The sequence below is a fragment of the Canis aureus genome, chromosome 17 (genome assembly GCF_053574225.1).
Source record: "Canis aureus isolate CA01 chromosome 17, VMU_Caureus_v.1.0, whole genome shotgun sequence".
Taxonomy (NCBI): domain Eukaryota; kingdom Metazoa; phylum Chordata; class Mammalia; order Carnivora; family Canidae; genus Canis; species Canis aureus.
This window is the reverse complement of record NC_135627.1, coordinates 59,293,070-59,310,155: the sequence shown is the minus strand read 5'-3', so window position 1 is coordinate 59,310,155 and position 17,086 is coordinate 59,293,070. Positions and strand designations below refer to the sequence as shown.

The window sequence follows — 17,086 nt, the reverse complement described above, 5'->3', positions numbered from 1 at the left end:
AAATGGGCACAGTCAAAAGTTGATTCTTTGAAAATATTAATAAAATCAACAAACTACTGATAAGGCTGATTAAGAAGCAAAGAAAGAAAACCATAAAGAATAAAAAAGGGACATTATTATCAATTATAGACCAAAAAAAAAACTGTCAGGGAAGATATTATGGGCAGTCGTATGCCAAGAAGACCATTAGCTTAGATGAACTGAATGAATACTATTTATTGAAAAAGCTGTCCTTTTTTCTTGGCTAACTTGCAATAGCACCTTTTGGGGGGCACCTGGGTGGCTCAGGCAGGTAAGCATCAGACTCTTGATTTCCGGCCGGGTTCATGTCTTGGGGTTGGGAGACGGAGCCCCATGTCAGGCTCCACGCTGAGTGTGAAAACTGCTTGGGATTCTCTCCTTCGCTCTCTCTCTGCCTCTCCGCCTCCCTTCCCTCACTCTAAAAAAAAAGCAAGAAAGAAAGGAAGAAAGAGAAAAGAAAAGAAAAAGAAAGATCAGCTTTATTGTACACAAATTCACATACTGACGCGTATGGGTGGGTCGGGATGCTTTTACCTGCTGTACCACCTTCCATCGCTCTCTTTGCTCCAAGAGCAAGTATTGTGGTAAAGCAGTGGGACCTTGCATCAACTTCTCCGACCCGGTCTCAAAGGGCCACCCACCTCTGCTGCATTTTCTTGGTTACCACAAATTTTAAGCCCACATAGATTCCAGGGGAGGATACGTAGCTTCTGTCCCTCAATGGGAGGGGTACCAAAGAATTTGTGGCCATTAAAAAAAAAATCCACACCATCTTTAGTGGTAATGCTTCTAATTTTTTTTTTTTAATTTTATTTATCCATTCATGAGACGCACACACAGAGAGGCAGAGACACAGGCGGAGGGAGAAACAGGCCTCATGCGGGGAGCCCGATGCGGGACTGGATCCTGGGACCCCAGGATCGCGCCCTGGGCCAAAGGCAGGCGCTAAACCGCTGAGCCACCCAGAGATCCCCGTACTATTTAGATTCTAAACCTTAGATGTTAAATCTTTGGACAATTTTACGACATAAGAGGGGGCAGTACTCTTGATGAACTGTAATTTGACTGATAGTATTTGGTAACGCCCAGCACAAACCACAAACAGATTCACAGAGAAAAGAGTGGTTTGTTTTTCACAACGTCAACATTTTCTTTTTTTTTTTTTTAATTTTTATTTATTTATGATAGTCACAGAGAGAGAGAGAGAGGCAGAGACACAGGCAGAGGGAGAAGCAGGCTCCATGCACCGGGAGCCCGACGTGGGATTCGATCCCAGATCTCCAGGATCATGCCCTGGGCCAAAGGCAGGCGCCAAACCGCTGCGCCACCCAGGGATCCCCTCAACATTTTCTTATAGAAACTGTACATTTATTTTTCACACCAAGAGCATGACTAGGGAAGGTAGACAGTGGTGAGCTAAACAACACATTTAATTTCACTAATGCTTCAAGTCCCACTATAGAATCCTGCTGAGCTGGATTAAATCACACCACATGGTGACCTGCTTAAGCAAAGTAAGCGGTCTTGTTTCCTTTTTTTTTTTTTTTTTTTTTTTAAGATTTTATTTATTTATTTATGAGAGACGCAGAGACACAGGCAGAGGGAGAAGCAGGCTCCATGCAGGGAGCCCGATGTGGGACTCGATCCCGGGTCTCCAGGATGAGCCCTGGGCTGAAGGCAGGTGCCAAACCGCTGAGCCACCCGGCTGCCCTAGTGGTCTTGTTTCCTAAACCCACATCTATCACTTCATTGATAAGGAAGGGATGATCTGGAGCATTTAGGCCAAAGAGAAAAATGGACAAAACCAGAATATACGCCCCAATCTCAAAGCTGATTTGGGCCATCCGTAGGAGAACTTCTTAGAAGGGGGAGTGGTACGGCCTTCCCTGCACCAGTTTTACTTGGCTATACAGGTAGTGATAAGAAGGAGATCAGTAGGGGTGCCTGGGTGGCTCGGTCAGTTAAGTGGCGACCTTCAGTTCAAGTCATGATCCCAGGGTCCTGGAATCGAGACCTGCCTGAGGCTCCCTGCTCTGTGGGGAGTCTGCTTCTCCTCTCCTCTGCCTGCAGCTCCCCCTACTTGTGCACGCTCTCTCTCTCTGTCAAATAAAATCCTTAAAAAAAAAAAAAAAAAAGGTCAGTGGCTGCTCTAGACGGAAGGCAGAGAACTCCCCTCAAGAATAGATATTTACACAATATAGGATTATGTGTATACCTTTGGCCTCTATAAGATAGGGCCCAAGTGGTGTTCTTGGTCTTGGTACTACCAACGCTTGGGAAAGATGTGGAGGCTGGGGGAGGTAAAGAGGTGGGGAGAAATCTGCAGTGTAAAGGAACTCGGATTTCCATCGGCACCCCTTTTTTTCCCTAGAGAGATACTGACACAGTCACAGGAGTAAATTAGTGTTTCCACCTCCACTAGCTTATTAGATGGGAATGATACATGTACACACCATCGTGGGAGCTTATCCTCATGAAACTTCCATCCAAAAAAGGGGAAAAGAAAAAGGATGCTGAGGGATTTTTAATCTACTCTCAAACATTAAAAAAAAGAACTCCCCCCCCCAAAATAAGACCTTCTTCCTTTTCATTGCTTTTCCCAGTTATATATGAAATTGGTATTTCAGAGTTTGCAGTGGAAGGAAAACAAAGAAATTATAAGGACCAAAGAGAAGGAGAGACATTTAGAAACCGCATCAGGAGACGACCTAGTCCCAGTCATTAGTCACAATGGGTAGAAGAAGCAGAAATACCAGATTTCCGTCTAGCTGCCTGCAGTATCTATTGCTTTTTAAACGACATCAGCTGTTATTCCTGTTTTGCTAAATACAGGGAAGGGCCGGGAAATACCTGCCTGGCAAGTGATGTTAAGCTTATGTGCTGTTAAAACTCTAGGAAACGTTGAACCCTGTATAGATTCTCAGTCCCCTTCTTCATATGCCTGTTTTGTTCCTATTGGAACAGCCCTTCGGCACCTATTGCACAACTGGGAAATCTGCCCTCCCATCTGGCTCACTGATTCACATCCGAGCGGACTGAGAGAAATCCTACTAAATGGGAGTGTGTTTCTGACTTGTGAAAGCCCTGAAGTAATCCTCTTGTGAATGTGCCTGGGCCACATTTTAGAAGTGGGTCCCCCTTGCTCCCTCCGTAACAGCTTTGGAAATAGTGCAAGAATCTTAGAATTGGATGAAGGAATGTATCTTGACATATAGAAACAAAAAACAACCTTTGTAATTGAATTTGGTGTGAATTTCTTACTAGAGAACATCAAATCTAGTTGGCTAGTAACTAAACTAGAAGCCAAGTGAAGGGAGTCAGGGACAGCTGCCGGACTCTAGGTGGGGCCCCACACCACACGGTGGCGGGCTTACTCTGCTGAGCTCCGGCCTCGGGCCCTAAAGAACCAAAAATAGAAAGGGGCGTGGGGTGGAGGCACCGATTTACCAAGCAACAAATCTTAGCACTTGGATTGAACTACCTTAAGCCACATATTTAGGAGTTAACTTAGAAAGGATGACGTTTGGGGCAGCCCGGGTGGCTCAGCAGTTTAGCACCTGCCTTCTGCCCAGGGCGTGATCCTAGAGACCCAGGATAGAGCCCCACGTCGGGCTCCCGCATGGAGCCTGCTTCTCCCTCTGCCTGTGTCTCTGCCTCTGTGTGTCTCTCAGGAATAAATAAATAAAATCTTTAAAAAAAAATTAGAAAGGATGACGTTTGTCAAGATTATATGTTTATATAAAAGTGTTTGCATTGGATGTGCCCGGGCAGCAATGATGGGACTTAGGTGCAGTAGGACACTCTCCCCCTCAGTCTCAGTCTCCATCTCGGTCTCTTTGCTACATTAATGGCTTTGGAGGACTTGGGGTTCTAAAATTGTCACACACACACACACACACACACCCCTTATAACTAAAAGAAAGCCAGGATATTTTCTTTAGGAGCAAGAATTTCAATGACATGGCCGTTCACTTGCTAAGGAATCCGGTTTTGAGTGTGATTTCTGCCACTTGTTGCCCGCGGGACATTAGATCAGCTACTCGGCCGACAGCAGTTTCAGCTTTTTCGTCTGCAGCGTGTCACACGTCACAGTGTTGCAGTGTCACAGTGCCTCCCTCAGGGGGACGTGGGGATGGAAGGGCACAGTGGGGCAGGGCCCGGCCCTCTGTTCACTGCCCCTCCTGTCCTCCTCCCAGGCAGCAGCCAAGCCCCGTGTCCCCTCTTCCCGGGCACTTGGCGGTGGCCCCAGCTGAACTGGGGCGATGCCCGGCCCGGGAGAAGAGGGTGCAAGGCCCGGGGGAGGCTGGGTTCACGGGACCCCCCAGCGCGGCCCCCCCGTCCTTGCCGCCGCCTGGGTTCTCGGGGAGGCCACTTGGTTAAGATGCTGGAACCACAGGTGGTAGGGGCTGCCGCCCCCACAGTGCTCCTCAGGGACACGCCGGCCTCATGGGGGCCTTCCTCCTGGAAGATCCGTGAGCAGGAGAGAAATTTCTGTTTAGTGAAGACACTGGGATCCCGGGGCTCGTCTATTAGGTCAGCTTAGGGTTCACTGAGATGCATGTGGAGCACCTAGGCCACCGGCCACCTCCTAAACGTTAGATGACATTAATGTCACGACTCTCGACATAAACCACCGGGCGTGTGGCTGGTTTGCAGCATTGAGTGTCTGACTCTTGGCCTTGGCTCGGGTCGTGAGGAGCCCCGCAGAGTCTGCTTGTCCCTCTCCCCCTGCTCCTCTCTTTCTCTTAAATAATTAAATGAAATCTTTCTAGAAATAAATAAGTATAAATCAGCTTAAAACTCTGAACTTCAGGGGATCCCTGGGTGGCGCAGCGGTTTAGCGCCTGCCTTTGGCCCAGGGTGTGATCCTGAGGACCCGGGATCGAGTCCCACGTCGGGCTCCCGGTGCATGGAGCCTGCTTCTCCCTCTGCCTATGTCTCTGCCTCTCTCTCTCTCTCTCTGTGTGACTATCATAAATAAATAAAAATTAAAAAAAAAAACTCTGAACTTCAAACACTGGTAGGAAGATTCCTTCTGCAGTCTATGAGATCTGGCTTTTTTTGTTTGTTTGTTTTTAAGCCAGAGAAAGTCTAGGAAATAAGTTGTGGGTGGAAGTGGTAAAAATCTGTGCTCTTCGTGTATGCAATTTGCAGGAAGTCATGATCAATATTTTTGTATTTATCTTTACTACTTTTTTGAAAAAATGAACAGAATATGAAAGAAAGAAAATCAAGTTGGTACCCATCTTTAAAATCATATTTAAAATTTTTCTTCCTTGTGATGACATTAGTGTCATCACTGAGATTCAGTGATTTCTCTCTGTTTCACACAATGCCTACCCTTTTTTCATAAAAACATTGTCTTTCTTGGCTCTGACACTTTTGGATGTTTAGTGTTTTTACTTTTAATTTATTTTTAAAATATTTTATTTATTTATTCATGAGAGACACAGAGAGAGGCAGAGACACAGGCAGAGGGAGAAGCAGGCTCCATGCAGGGAGCCTGATGTGGGACTCGATCCTGGGACCCCAGGATCATGCCCTGGGCTGAAGGCAGGTGCTAAGCCGCTGAGCCACCCAGGGACCCCTATTTTTTTATTTTTTAGATTTTATTTTTAAGTCATCTCTATACCCAACATGGGCTTGAACTCACAACCACAGATCAAGAGTCTCAGGCTCCACCAGCTGAGCCCATCAGGTGCCCTGTTGTTTTATTAATACCTCTTCTCAGGTTTCTCTAATCAAATTCTACCTCATTTAAAGCCCAGATCAAAGTTCATGCATTCAGTCAAAGCCTTCTAGGACATCCTGGTTGGAAGGGATCCCACCTGTACTGAACTGTCAGATTTTTTTAAAAAGATGTATTTATTTATTTGAGAGAGAGAGAATGAGTGCAGGCACGGGGTGGGGGAGGAGCAGAGGGAGAGAGAGAGAATCTCAAGCAGATTCCCTGCTGAGCTAGGAGCCCAACGCTGGGGTCAATCTCACGACCCTGAGATCATGATTTGAGCCAAAATCAAGAGTCCACTGTTTAACCAACTGAGCCACCCGGGCACCCCTGAACTGTAACATTTACACAATCCAAGGCTCTTGTCATTTGCTTTCTTTTGGGCTAGAGTTTGTTTTCGGGTGGGTTTATATAACTCGCTTCCCACTCATCAGATTGCAAGCTATTTGATGGGTCGGACTGTGCATTTTTTATTTTATGTTGCCCACAGAAAATAGAGCCTGTACTGTTATTGATGATCGACTCATTGGTCTGAAAGCCCCAAGTTTATGAGATTTCCCACAACATTTTAATATCTTTCATAGAGATTTATAAAAATAAAGAACAATGGCTCTCATAAAGTTTTCTTCACAGATAAAAAATAATTTATAATTGGGGGACAAGAGTGGGAGAGGTAGTATTTTATGGTCAGTGGTTTGGGTTAGAGGAAATTTACAAAAGAATAAGTGAGTGCCTTGTTTTCCATATTGAAATAAGGGCAATTTTATATGTGTTACCAGTTAAACTTTTTTTTATTGTTCTTCATCCTGTTTTTTTTTTTTTTTTTTAAAGTAGGCTCCATGCCCAGCATGGAGCCCAACATGGAACTTGAACTGATGACCCTGAGATCAAGACCTAAGCTGAGATCGAGAGCCAGATGTTTATCCAACTGAGCCACCCAGGTGACCCCCTATTTACTTTTTAAATTTCTGTTTTGCATATTTGCTTAAGATGTTTACCTTAAAAATATTAAAAGTTATAGCTGAAAATGTTTCGTGTTGTATATTCAACATCACAAGCACTGTAGAATGTTTGATCTCTGAATCTTGCCTTTCATCTTCAATTTGATGCTAATTTCATCCTGTGTTTATCCTTTAAAAATTGGTAATTTTCTATAATCAGAGTTTACTTAGTTTTGTTGATGTTCTATTAATTTCTTTGCTCATCGTTGATTCTTGCCTTCTGATCTGTTCTTCCAAGTTTATTTTTCTAACTTCTGGGTCTGTGAGTGGGAAATTCTATTAGTCTTGGTTTGAAAATGTCTTTGTCCTCGCCTTTGAATGCTAGTTTCACTGGATAGAGAATTCTAGATTAACAGATATTTTCCCCTACCCTTTTGAAAATATTATCTTCCTGCATCTACTGCTTGTGACAAGAAGCCAGCTTTGTCTATGTATCACTCTTTATAGGTAGTGTGACTTTCAGGCTCATCCTTTTTTTTTTAATTTTTATTTATTTATGATAGTCACACACACAGAGAGAGAGAGGCAGAGACACAGGCAGAGGGAGAAGCAGGCTCCACGCACCGGGAGCCCGACGTGGGATTTGATCCCGGGTCTCCAGGATTGAGCCCTGGGCCAAAGGCAGGCGCCAAATCGCTGCGCCACCCAGGGATCCCTTTCAGGCTCATCCTAAACATTCATAGAACCCAGGGCAAAATTACAAATGGAGGCCCACATACAATACATCTAAAAAAATTTTAACTTTCAAAACAAGCTAACAACTTGTTAAGTAAAATATGTTCTATCCTCCTACCTTGAGAAATACAGCCTTTTAAGGGCTTGGATGATCAAGCCTTGAATTTAGGCCTCCTGGAATCCTTAGGGGGTGGCAGAGAGAGATCACCACCCTGGCCCATGCCTCGCAGCTCATCCTCCTTGTTTCCCAATCCTGGCTCCATCCCACACTGCAAGGGACTTCACACACAGGCTTGTGGACACTCCACTTCCAAGCCCTCCAAACAGCCTCTCCCCGGACACCCCACGGCCCTAAGGGTGTGCAGTTTGTTCTTGGGGGTTGGACATTGGCAAGAGGCCTACAAAGGTCCTGAAAGTGGGTTGGAGCTGTCTGGGCAGGGGATTCTAGGGTCTTGGGCACCTGGAGCATGATTTGATGGAAAGGGCAAACTTTGGGTCATGTTTCTTATAATAACCTTCTTAATGGTTTTCTCCTAAACCTGTTCTCTACACTGTATCAGAGAATTTTTTTAAAAATGTAAATCACAGCGTTTTACCCTCTCCTAAAAAATCCTTTATTTTTCAAAAAAGATTTTATTTATTTAATTTGAGAGAGAGAGAGAGAGAACACAGAGGGAGACGTCGATTCAGACTCCTCACTGAGCAGAAAGCCTGACGTGGGACTCGATCTCAAGACCCTGAGATCATGACCTGAGCCAACAGCAGGCGCTTAACTGACTGAGCCACCCTGGTGCCCCTAAAAAGTCTGTTAAGGGCCTCCTATTGCATTCGAAATAAAACCCTTTAAAGGCTACAATGCTCTAAGTAATATTTTGACATGCCAAGCCTGTTGGGAAGAGCTTCCTTCCAAGAACCTTTCTTTTTGAAACATACTCTCCTACTTGCTCCTCGCATGGCTGACTGCAGTCCCTTGTGTAGTTCCTGGCTTCAAGGCCACCTGTTCTCCAAGCACAACTTCCCTGTTATTTGCTCTCATTGCATCATGTTTGTTTCCTTCAGAGTACAAATAACAAATGTATTCATTCCCCTATTTGTCTTCTCCTCCACACTGTCATCTACTCAAGATGAGCCTGTTGATTCTGGGATGGAGATTAGCACATTAGGAAAGCTATCGGGGGATGCTCTAATCAACCCCTGTTGAACAAAAGAAAGCAGGATGGGGCATAAATCAGGGTGTGGACGCTGGGTGCCCTGAAAGGAGCCTGGCTTTGGGTGAAGCAATTCTCTTTAGCACTTCCTAAGAGGGCTGACCGCTCTGGTCTGGACAGGGCAGTAGGGCACCCAACCAGCCCGTGCCTTGTGTGGATGTGCTTTCCTCATGTGAGTTCTGGAAGCACCTTCTTGGAGAACTCTGGCGGGCCCGTTCCCTGGGCGAAACCTATAAAAGGAAAGTTAGTAAGGTGAGCTCCTGCTGTTGTAGCTGGCATTAGGCTGCAACCAATACTCATCCTCTCTCTTCTGCGGCCCGTTCTTGCTTCTCTTCACTGGTGATTAGCCCCTCTGAAGGTTTAGGTGACTTACCTAGTGGAGTGATGGAGTCTTAAAACTGATGAGTTCCTTTTCCTGTTTACCAGGTCCTTCTCAGACTGTGCCTGTTGCCCTTGTCCATTTGCCATCAAAATTGCACAAGTACTAAAAGATATCCTAGTTGATTACCCAGAGGCTAAGCATATGCCTCCCAGTCTCCACTATGCAATAGTAGCTCTACTGCCTCTTGATAGGAAGAGTCAGTTACCCCCATGAGGATCTTTTTTCTTGCCTGCTGGTCCTTGGCATGAAGGGCCCCACATGCTGGGGGTGGTGGTATAGCTTGAAGTTCATTGAAGACTTGCTGTGTTCCCTCATAGAAATGTTTCCCTTTTGGGAACTAAGACCTTTATTTTATTTTTTAAAGATCTCATTCGTTCATTCATTCATTCGAGACACACACAGAGAGAGAGAGAGAGAGAGAGAGAGAGAGACATAGGCAGAGGGAGAAGCAGGGTCCCAACGGGGAGCCTGATGTGGGACTGGATCCCAGGACTCCGGGATCATGCCCTGAGCCAAAGGTAGATGCTCAACCACTGAGCCACCCAGGCATCCTGGGAACTAAGACCTTTAAACCTGTGGTTACATTTGTAAGGATGAAAAGAACAAACTCCCCAAGTGGGTCACTTGGATTGATTGCACATAGGGACACTCCCGGTTCCACACCTTTGATCCCACTCCCAGGTATTCTCCTGTGGGGGATGCAGCATCATACAATGGTGATTGATTCAGAGCATGCCTGCATCCTGGAGGGTAGCACTTTATCCTCATGGGGTATCATCTCCAAGCTGGTACATCAGCCAAGATTTCTGGGTGGTATGCTGTGTGATGGGTTCAAAGCGATTCCATGGTCATATTCCCACTGCCACATCTCCCCTGCTTTGTGATGGGTTCCTTGGTCGGATGCAATATGTGGGATTCCATAATGGTGGATCAAATACAATATGAGCCCTTGGACAGTCATGTTGGCTGAGGCTCAGCAGGCAGGAAATGCCAACCCACAAAATATGAGAATGTTTATGTTGAAACAAATGACTGACTCATCCAGGGTGGAAGGAGTCCAGTATGGTCTCCTTTTTGCCAACAGGCTGTTTGGTATCTTCAAGGGATAGTGCAGTCTCGGCGATGGTTCCTGTTCCTGGCAGGTTGATCATTTGGCCATGGGAGTAGTTAGACTGACCTTGGTGAGTAGGAGATCATGCTGCTGGGCCCACATATAGCTTTCCTCCGTTACCATGCCTTCTCTGTTCATGACTCCATTGTGCCAGTACTGGGGTGGCTGATGGAAAAGCTGGCAGGTGCCAACTGGCTGGGTCATTCTACTTGGGTGTTTAATGCCTCTTTAATGATAGATGCTCTTAGAATCTGTGGAGGAAAGGGATGGGAAGGATTGGGCAGAAAGGGAAAATGGGCTTCAGTACGGTAGCAAGCAGGGCCCATCCAACCCTGTGGGAAGTTCTGAAGCTGAGATGATTCTTTAGAGTTGTCCTGTATTGAGGTCAAAGAGTCTGGTCTTAATAATCCTACATTGACCAATCATTTCTTGCAAGCTGCTCCTAGAAGGGGCATGACCTTGAGTGAGGCAGCCTTTTTTAGTGGAGAAATGACTGAGAAGGTCTGTCAGTGCACAGCCGATAGGAGTCTTCAGTCTTAAAGGAGAGATAGGCTGGTAGAGCAGAACCTCCACAAAAGAGGCCCCATTACTATTTTTTCCACCGGTATATACTCAAGCTTAATATAGTATTTAGCACACAGTAGGCACTCAAAAGATCTTCTTGAATAAATAAACTACTGAAATGTCCTGCTTTCTTCAGTTTGGAGTATGAAGGTCACATCTCACCCTACCTTCCTGCATTTTACTACGAGAATTTAAAAATTTAAAGGAGGGTACAAAAACCACTTCCCAAATTTTACATTTTGTCATATTTGTTCTCTCTTTTCATGGATAAGTATATATACTGTATTAGTTTCATTTTCTGTTTGTTTGCTGAGCCATTTGCAGACCTTGTGACACTCTGTCCTTAAATACTCAGGTAGGCATCTCCTAACAATAACGACATTCCCAATATTACTGTGATCATACTGAAAAAATAACAGAAACATTTAAAAAAATCACCTCATATCTAATCAGCCCATATTAAATTTCTGAATCTCCACAAAATATTTTTATAAATTTTTGTTTTTATTTTTTAAAGATTTATTTATTTATTCATGAGACACACACAGAGAGAAGCAGAGACACAGGCAGAGGGAGAAGCAGGCTCCATGCAGGGAGCTCGATGTGGGACTCGATCCCAGGACCCCAGGATCATGCCCTGAGCTGAAGGCAGACGCTCAACTGCTGAGCCATCCGGGCATTCCATAAATAAATTTTAAAAATAAATTAAAAAAATTATTTTCCAATTCTCCATTACCACTTCTCTCAATCTTGCCCCTCCCTGTATTTATGCTGTTTATTTATCCCAAATATAAGAGCAGAAATGGTCCCCAAAGTAGTTGGATGGATACTAATTGAGGTTGTAAAACTTATTGTGACTGATCATGTTTACCTATTCAGTTAAGCTAATTGAAAATCAAGAAGTGCCTGGTTAAGTGTCCAACTCTGGATTTTGGCTCAGGTCATGGTCTCGAGGGTCATGAGATCGAGCCCCATGTCAGGCTCCCAACTCAGCAGGGGGTCTGCTTGGGATTCTCTCTCTCCCCTTCCCTCTGCTCCTCCCTGCTGCACTCTCCCTCTCTCTTTCTCAAATAAATAAATAAATCTTAAAAAAAAAGAATTTCTTTCTAGGTCGATTCTATATTTTATTACATTTATAAAATCCTAAGACACGCCATCTTCAATTCTCAAAAATAATTAAGTTGTTTTTGCAGCTGTCAGATAGATGTCTGCGTATTACCACTGTATTACAAAAACAGGTAAGCAATCTTATATAGTGACCTAAGTGTTCCCTATTTAGCTGTTACAAGAGTTGGTGGCCTCTGGCCTTTTTTTTTTTTTTTTAATTTATTGAGAGAGTGAGAAGGAGCACATGAGCAGGTGGGACAGGGAAACAGAGAATCGCAAGCAGAGTCCTGATTGAGAATATTTCCTGATGTGGCGCTTGATTCCCTAATCCTGAGACCATGAGCTGAACCAAGAGGTGGGACATTGAACCGACTAAGCCACCTAGGTGCTCCATGCTCTGGCTTATTTCTTTCAGTCTTGACCAACCACAAGAAAAGGTGGAGACAATCTGGGTGCTCCTTGCTGTTTTTCTTCTCTCAGAAGAACTAATGTTCAAGTCTTTGAAGAGGTAACTGAAATCTCTTTTAATTTTGCTTACGCAGTATCAAGAACCTTCCAGTGGCCCATGAAGAACAAGTGTCTGCCTAAGGGAGATTCAGAAGATATTCTTGGCAAAGACACTGTGTAAGAGGCGTGCTCCATTAAGTGTTAGTTGGTCCAGCTGAAGGAAGCACACGGAATTGGCTGACGCACACTGGGCCAAATTGAAACTCACAGAGAGCGCAGTAGAGGAAAAGGGAGCAAACAAAAGATGATAACCTGATTTTCCATTTACTGAGAGATTACTTCAAAATGAAATTCTGAAGCCCCTGAGAATGATTAGAATTGTTCTCCTATGGGGCACCCTGATGGCCCAGTGGTTGAGCATCTGCCTCTGGCTCAGGCTGTGACCCCGGGGTCCTGGGATTGAGTCCCACATCAGGCTTCCCACAGGGAGCCTGCTTCCCCCTCTGCCCATGTCTCTGCCTCTGTGTCTCTCGTGAATAAATAAATAAAATCTTAAAAAAAAAATGTTCTCCAATGTCCCACTCAACCTTAAAGCTTACATTAACTGTATTTCATTGGGTTCTTTTTTTTTTCTTTTTTAAAGATTTTATTTATTTATTCAAGAGAGAGCATGAGCAGGGGCAGAGGGAGCCTGATGATGATGACAACGGCTGGATCCCAGGACCCTGGATCATGACCTGAGCTGAAGGCAGACGCTTAACCGACTGAGCCCCCCAGGTGCCTCTCGTTAGGTTCTTGACAGATACTTTTTGCCGCTTACTCATGTATTACCATGAACATTAATAGGGGTCCTCCCTACTCGCTGGAGGTAAAACCCAGTTTCTTTCTTAAAGTACTACTTGTAAATTTATTTTGCCCAGTAGAAAAATCTAGAGTGCTCTGACATAATCCTGTTTGGAACAAGTAATTTTGCTGTTTTTAGATAACAATTATAGAGAGCTTCTGAGGCTGGGATAAAAAAAGTTTAAAAAAATCACCTAGTACTAGTCCACAAGGCAATCATAGGTGAAGAGCCTATGATTTGTTTGATGGAGAGTTAATCCAATACATTACACTAATACTAATGAATATGTTCGTCTTCCAAGCACATCAATGTTAACCTAATTAGGTTTCCTTTGTCCCAGAGGTAAATGAGGTCACCAAGACCAGCTACATAGGGTTACTCACTTTTCCTAAATAAATTATACTGTTTCATGCCTTCCTACTTTTGAACATTACGGCTCTTTTTTTCTGGAAGGTCTTTCTCTCCCTTCCATCTAACTACTAATTGTCCTCCAAATTCATTTTCCCAGAAAGTTTTTTTTCCCCCTGACCTTCTAATAGTGGTCCTTCCTTTGTGTTCACCTGGCATCCCATATCATACGTTTTTCACCGTGTACTAGAATAATGAAACAAACTACGTATTCCTGGAGATCAGCAACCAGGTCTCATCCAACGTTTTATCCTCAAAGATGTTCCAAATATGGCATCTGGCACATGATACAATGAGTGCTCAGGCAATATTTAAGGAGTCAAACCCTAAACCTCAATTTCTTTTTCAAACAAATATGTTTTACAGAAGCTCTTTTGATTACATTGTAGCCTAAAGAAACAGATTTCAGGGTTGGTTTGTTTTTGGGACAAAGTAGGCTCAAAGAATTTTTAGTAAATTCACCGAACTGCTACAACCTTGGTCAAGCCACTTCATTCAGTGGATATTGAGGGTCTACCACTTGGACCTTCATTCAGTGGACATTGTATTAAGCCCAGAGGTCCTGTTTCTTTTTTTTTTTAATTTTTATTTATTTATGATAGTCACACAGAGAGAGAGAGAGGCAGAGACACAGGCAGAGGGAGAAGCAGGCTCCATGCACCGGGAGCCCGACGTGGGATTCGATCCCGGGTCTCCAGGATCGTGCCCTGGGCCAAAGGCAGGCGCCAAACCGCTGCGCCACCCAGAGATCCCGAGGTCCTGTTTCAAATATTTCTTTTTTCTTTATTTTTTAAAGGATTTTATTTATTTATTCATGAGAGACACACAGAGAAAGAGAGGCAGAGACACAGGCAGAGGGAGAAGCAGACTCCCTGCAGGGAGCCCCACTCGGAACTCAATTCTGGGACCCTGGGGTCACACCCTGAGCCAAAGGCAGGTGCCAAACTGCTGAACCACTTGGGGATCCCCTGTTTCAAAGATTTCTTAACCTAGGGACCAAGATAGCGACAGGCAGTTTACCTCTCACAGAAAATGCACCGAATGTGTCTAGGGGGTGTGAGATTTATGTACCAGAATATGCAGTTGCCAGGAAATTGGGAAGAAGTTACAGCAGACGCTGTCTGAATGAATTTCAGTTGTTGAAGCTGTTGAATCAGGGAGGGGGAGGATGCAGAGAAAGAAAACAAGAGTAGGTGAGATTTGATCTGGATTTTGAAAGAAGGAAGTAGGAGAGTGATGTGTACCTTGGGGTGTTGCTGAATCCTGCAGCAGTGAGAGCAGCGAAAGAGAACTGTTGGCAGTAGGAGAAAAAAGACCTCCCTATGGGCAGCCCCAGGGTGCTCAGCGGTTTTAGTGCTGCCTTCAGCCCAAGGCCTGATCCTGCCAGGATCAAGTCCCACATGGGGCTCCCTGCATGGAGCCTGCCTCTCCCTCTGCTTCTGTCTCTCTCTGTGTCTCTCATGAATAAATAAATAAAATCTTGAAAAAAAAAAAAGAGACCTCCCTATGGGACTGGGATCCCTTGCACTAGTGCAGTAAGATTTCTGGATAAAATCTGTTTTGATGCCCTAAGTACTTCTGACTCCGGTTTCCTTTAAGTGGGGAGAGGGTGGGGATTCAGGGCATTTCCGGCAAACGCCGAAGAATGCACGAAGGCAAAAGACACTAAAGCAAGTAGGGAAAAAGTAATCGAAAGAAAGTGGAGCAGTCCAGGAAAATCGGAATTCTCTGGAGCCAGAGCCTCGGGTACAGCTGCAGTGCCGGGAGGTGTGGAGGAGCGGCCTTCCTCCAGGAGACCATCTGAGTTTTGGGGATACTGATCTTTTTTGGTTTTGTTTTTCTGTTTATTTGTGGGAGCTCACGTGGGAACGGCCCGTTGGAACAACACTGCTTAGAAAATTCTGCCAAGTGGGCTGCTGGGGTTGGTGAAGGATCTCAAGATGGCGGGGCGAAAACTTGCTCTAAAAACCACTGACTGGGTAGCTTTTGGGGAGATCATACCCTGAAACCAGAAGGCCATTGCCAACTCCCTGAAATCCTGGAATGAGACGCTAACCTCCAGGTTGGCTACTCTTCCTGAGAAACCACTTGCTATCGACTGGGCTTACTACAAGGCCAATGTGGCAAAGGCCGGCTTGGTAGATGACTTTGAGAAGTTTAATGCCCTGAAGTTTCCTGTGCCAGAGGATAAATACACTGTCCAGGTGGATGCTGGGGAAAAAGAAGATGTGAGGGATCCCTGGGTGGCGCAGCGGTTTGGCGCCTGCCTTTGGCCCAGGGCGTGATCCTGGAGACCCGGGATCGAATCCCACGTCAGGCTCCCGGTGCATGGAGCCTGCTTCTCCCTCTGCCGGTGTCTCTGCCTCTCTCTCTCTCTCTGTGACTATCATAAATAAATAAAAAAAAATTAAAAAAAAAAAAAGAAGATGTGAAAAGCTGTGCTGAGTTTTTGTCCCTCTCAAAGGCCAGGATTGAAGAATATGAAAAAGAGCTGGAGAAGACGAAGAACATAAATCCATTTGATCTGATGATCACATGACCATTGAGGACCTGAATGAAGTCTTCCCAGAAACCAAATTAGACAAGAAGAAGTATCCCTATGGGCCTCACAAGCCAATTGAAAATTTATAAACTTGAGTTGAGGAGAAAGCCCTGCCCCTCATATTATAAACGTTGGACATTAAAAATAATGATACGGTAAAAAAAAAAAAAAAAAGGAAAAAAAAAAAGAAAATTCTGCCGAGGGGATCCCCGGGGTGGGGGCTCAGCGGTTGAGCACCTGCCTGGGGCCCAGGGCGTGACCCCGGGGGTCCCGCGTCGGGCTCCCCGCAGGGAGCCTGCTTCTGCGCCTCTGTCTCTCTCTAACATGAATGAAAAATAAAAGCTTTAAAAAGAAAAAAAAAAGTTCCGCCGAGGAGTTAGGACTTTAGCCTCCGTCCCACGGAGCGACCGGGGTTCCCAGGGCGCCCTGCGATCCTTTGTAGAGACGGTCGCGGTCTCCAGAGCTCCTGCGGCCTCAGGTCACTCACCTGCAGGAAGAAGGGGAGGGTCCGTCGCGGTGAGGCCCCCACCCCCCGCCAGGGCGCCTCCGGGGGCAGCGCGTGCGCAGTGAGTGCCCCGAGGGCGCCCCGGGCCGCCGAGCGCCAAGCCCGCGCGGGAGCGCGCCGACCGCCACCGAGCTCACCGCCACTCTCCCCCGCGGGGCCCCGCCCCCGCCTCGTGCGCCCGCCCCCCCGCGGCCCCAGCGAGCCCCGCCCCCCGCGCGGCGTCGGCGTCACGTGAGGCGGCCCGGCCACGTGACCGCGGCCCCGCCCCCTCCGCGCCTCCAGAGCGCCTGGCGGCTGCAGGCGGGCGACTCCCGGGGCCGGGCCAGTGCGGACGGCGCGACGCGGTGGCTGGCGTCCAGGTAGTCGGGGGTGGGGGGCGAGCTCGCGGGGGCCGCCCTTCCCCGTGCGCGTCCTCCCCCGCTCCGTGGGGCTGCGGGCTCGGCCCCCGGCTCCCTCCGCGGCCCGGCGGGAGGAGTCTGCGCCGCCGCGGGAGCCGCGGGAGCCGGGGACGAGGGCGGGGGCAGCGCGGGCAAAGTTTCCCCG

The 17,086-nt window shown here is 46.3% G+C and overlaps 1 protein-coding gene and 1 long non-coding RNA gene across 3 annotated transcripts in view; one reads left to right on the top strand and one right to left on the bottom strand.

Annotated features, from left to right (window-relative positions):
- Positions 1-7,221: 7,221 nt before the first annotated feature.
- Positions 7,222-16,642, bottom strand: LOC144287585 (uncharacterized). Its single transcript, XR_013355366.1, has 2 exons — positions 16,526-16,642; positions 7,222-10,377 (listed from the first exon to the last, which is right to left on the bottom strand). It is a non-coding gene; the product is annotated as an uncharacterized LOC144287585 (long non-coding RNA).
- Positions 16,643-16,785: 143 nt separating this feature from the next.
- Positions 16,786-17,086, top strand: part of RCBTB1 (RCC1 and BTB domain containing protein 1) — a 48,577-nt gene continuing 48,276 nt past the window's right edge. The window contains exon 1 of one of the 2 annotated variants that reach the window (XM_077855782.1): positions 16,786-16,902. The gene's annotated coding sequence lies outside the window, so the exon portion shown is untranslated. The remainder of the gene's footprint in view (positions 16,903-17,086) is intronic. The other variant, XM_077855783.1, reaches the window with a different exon arrangement.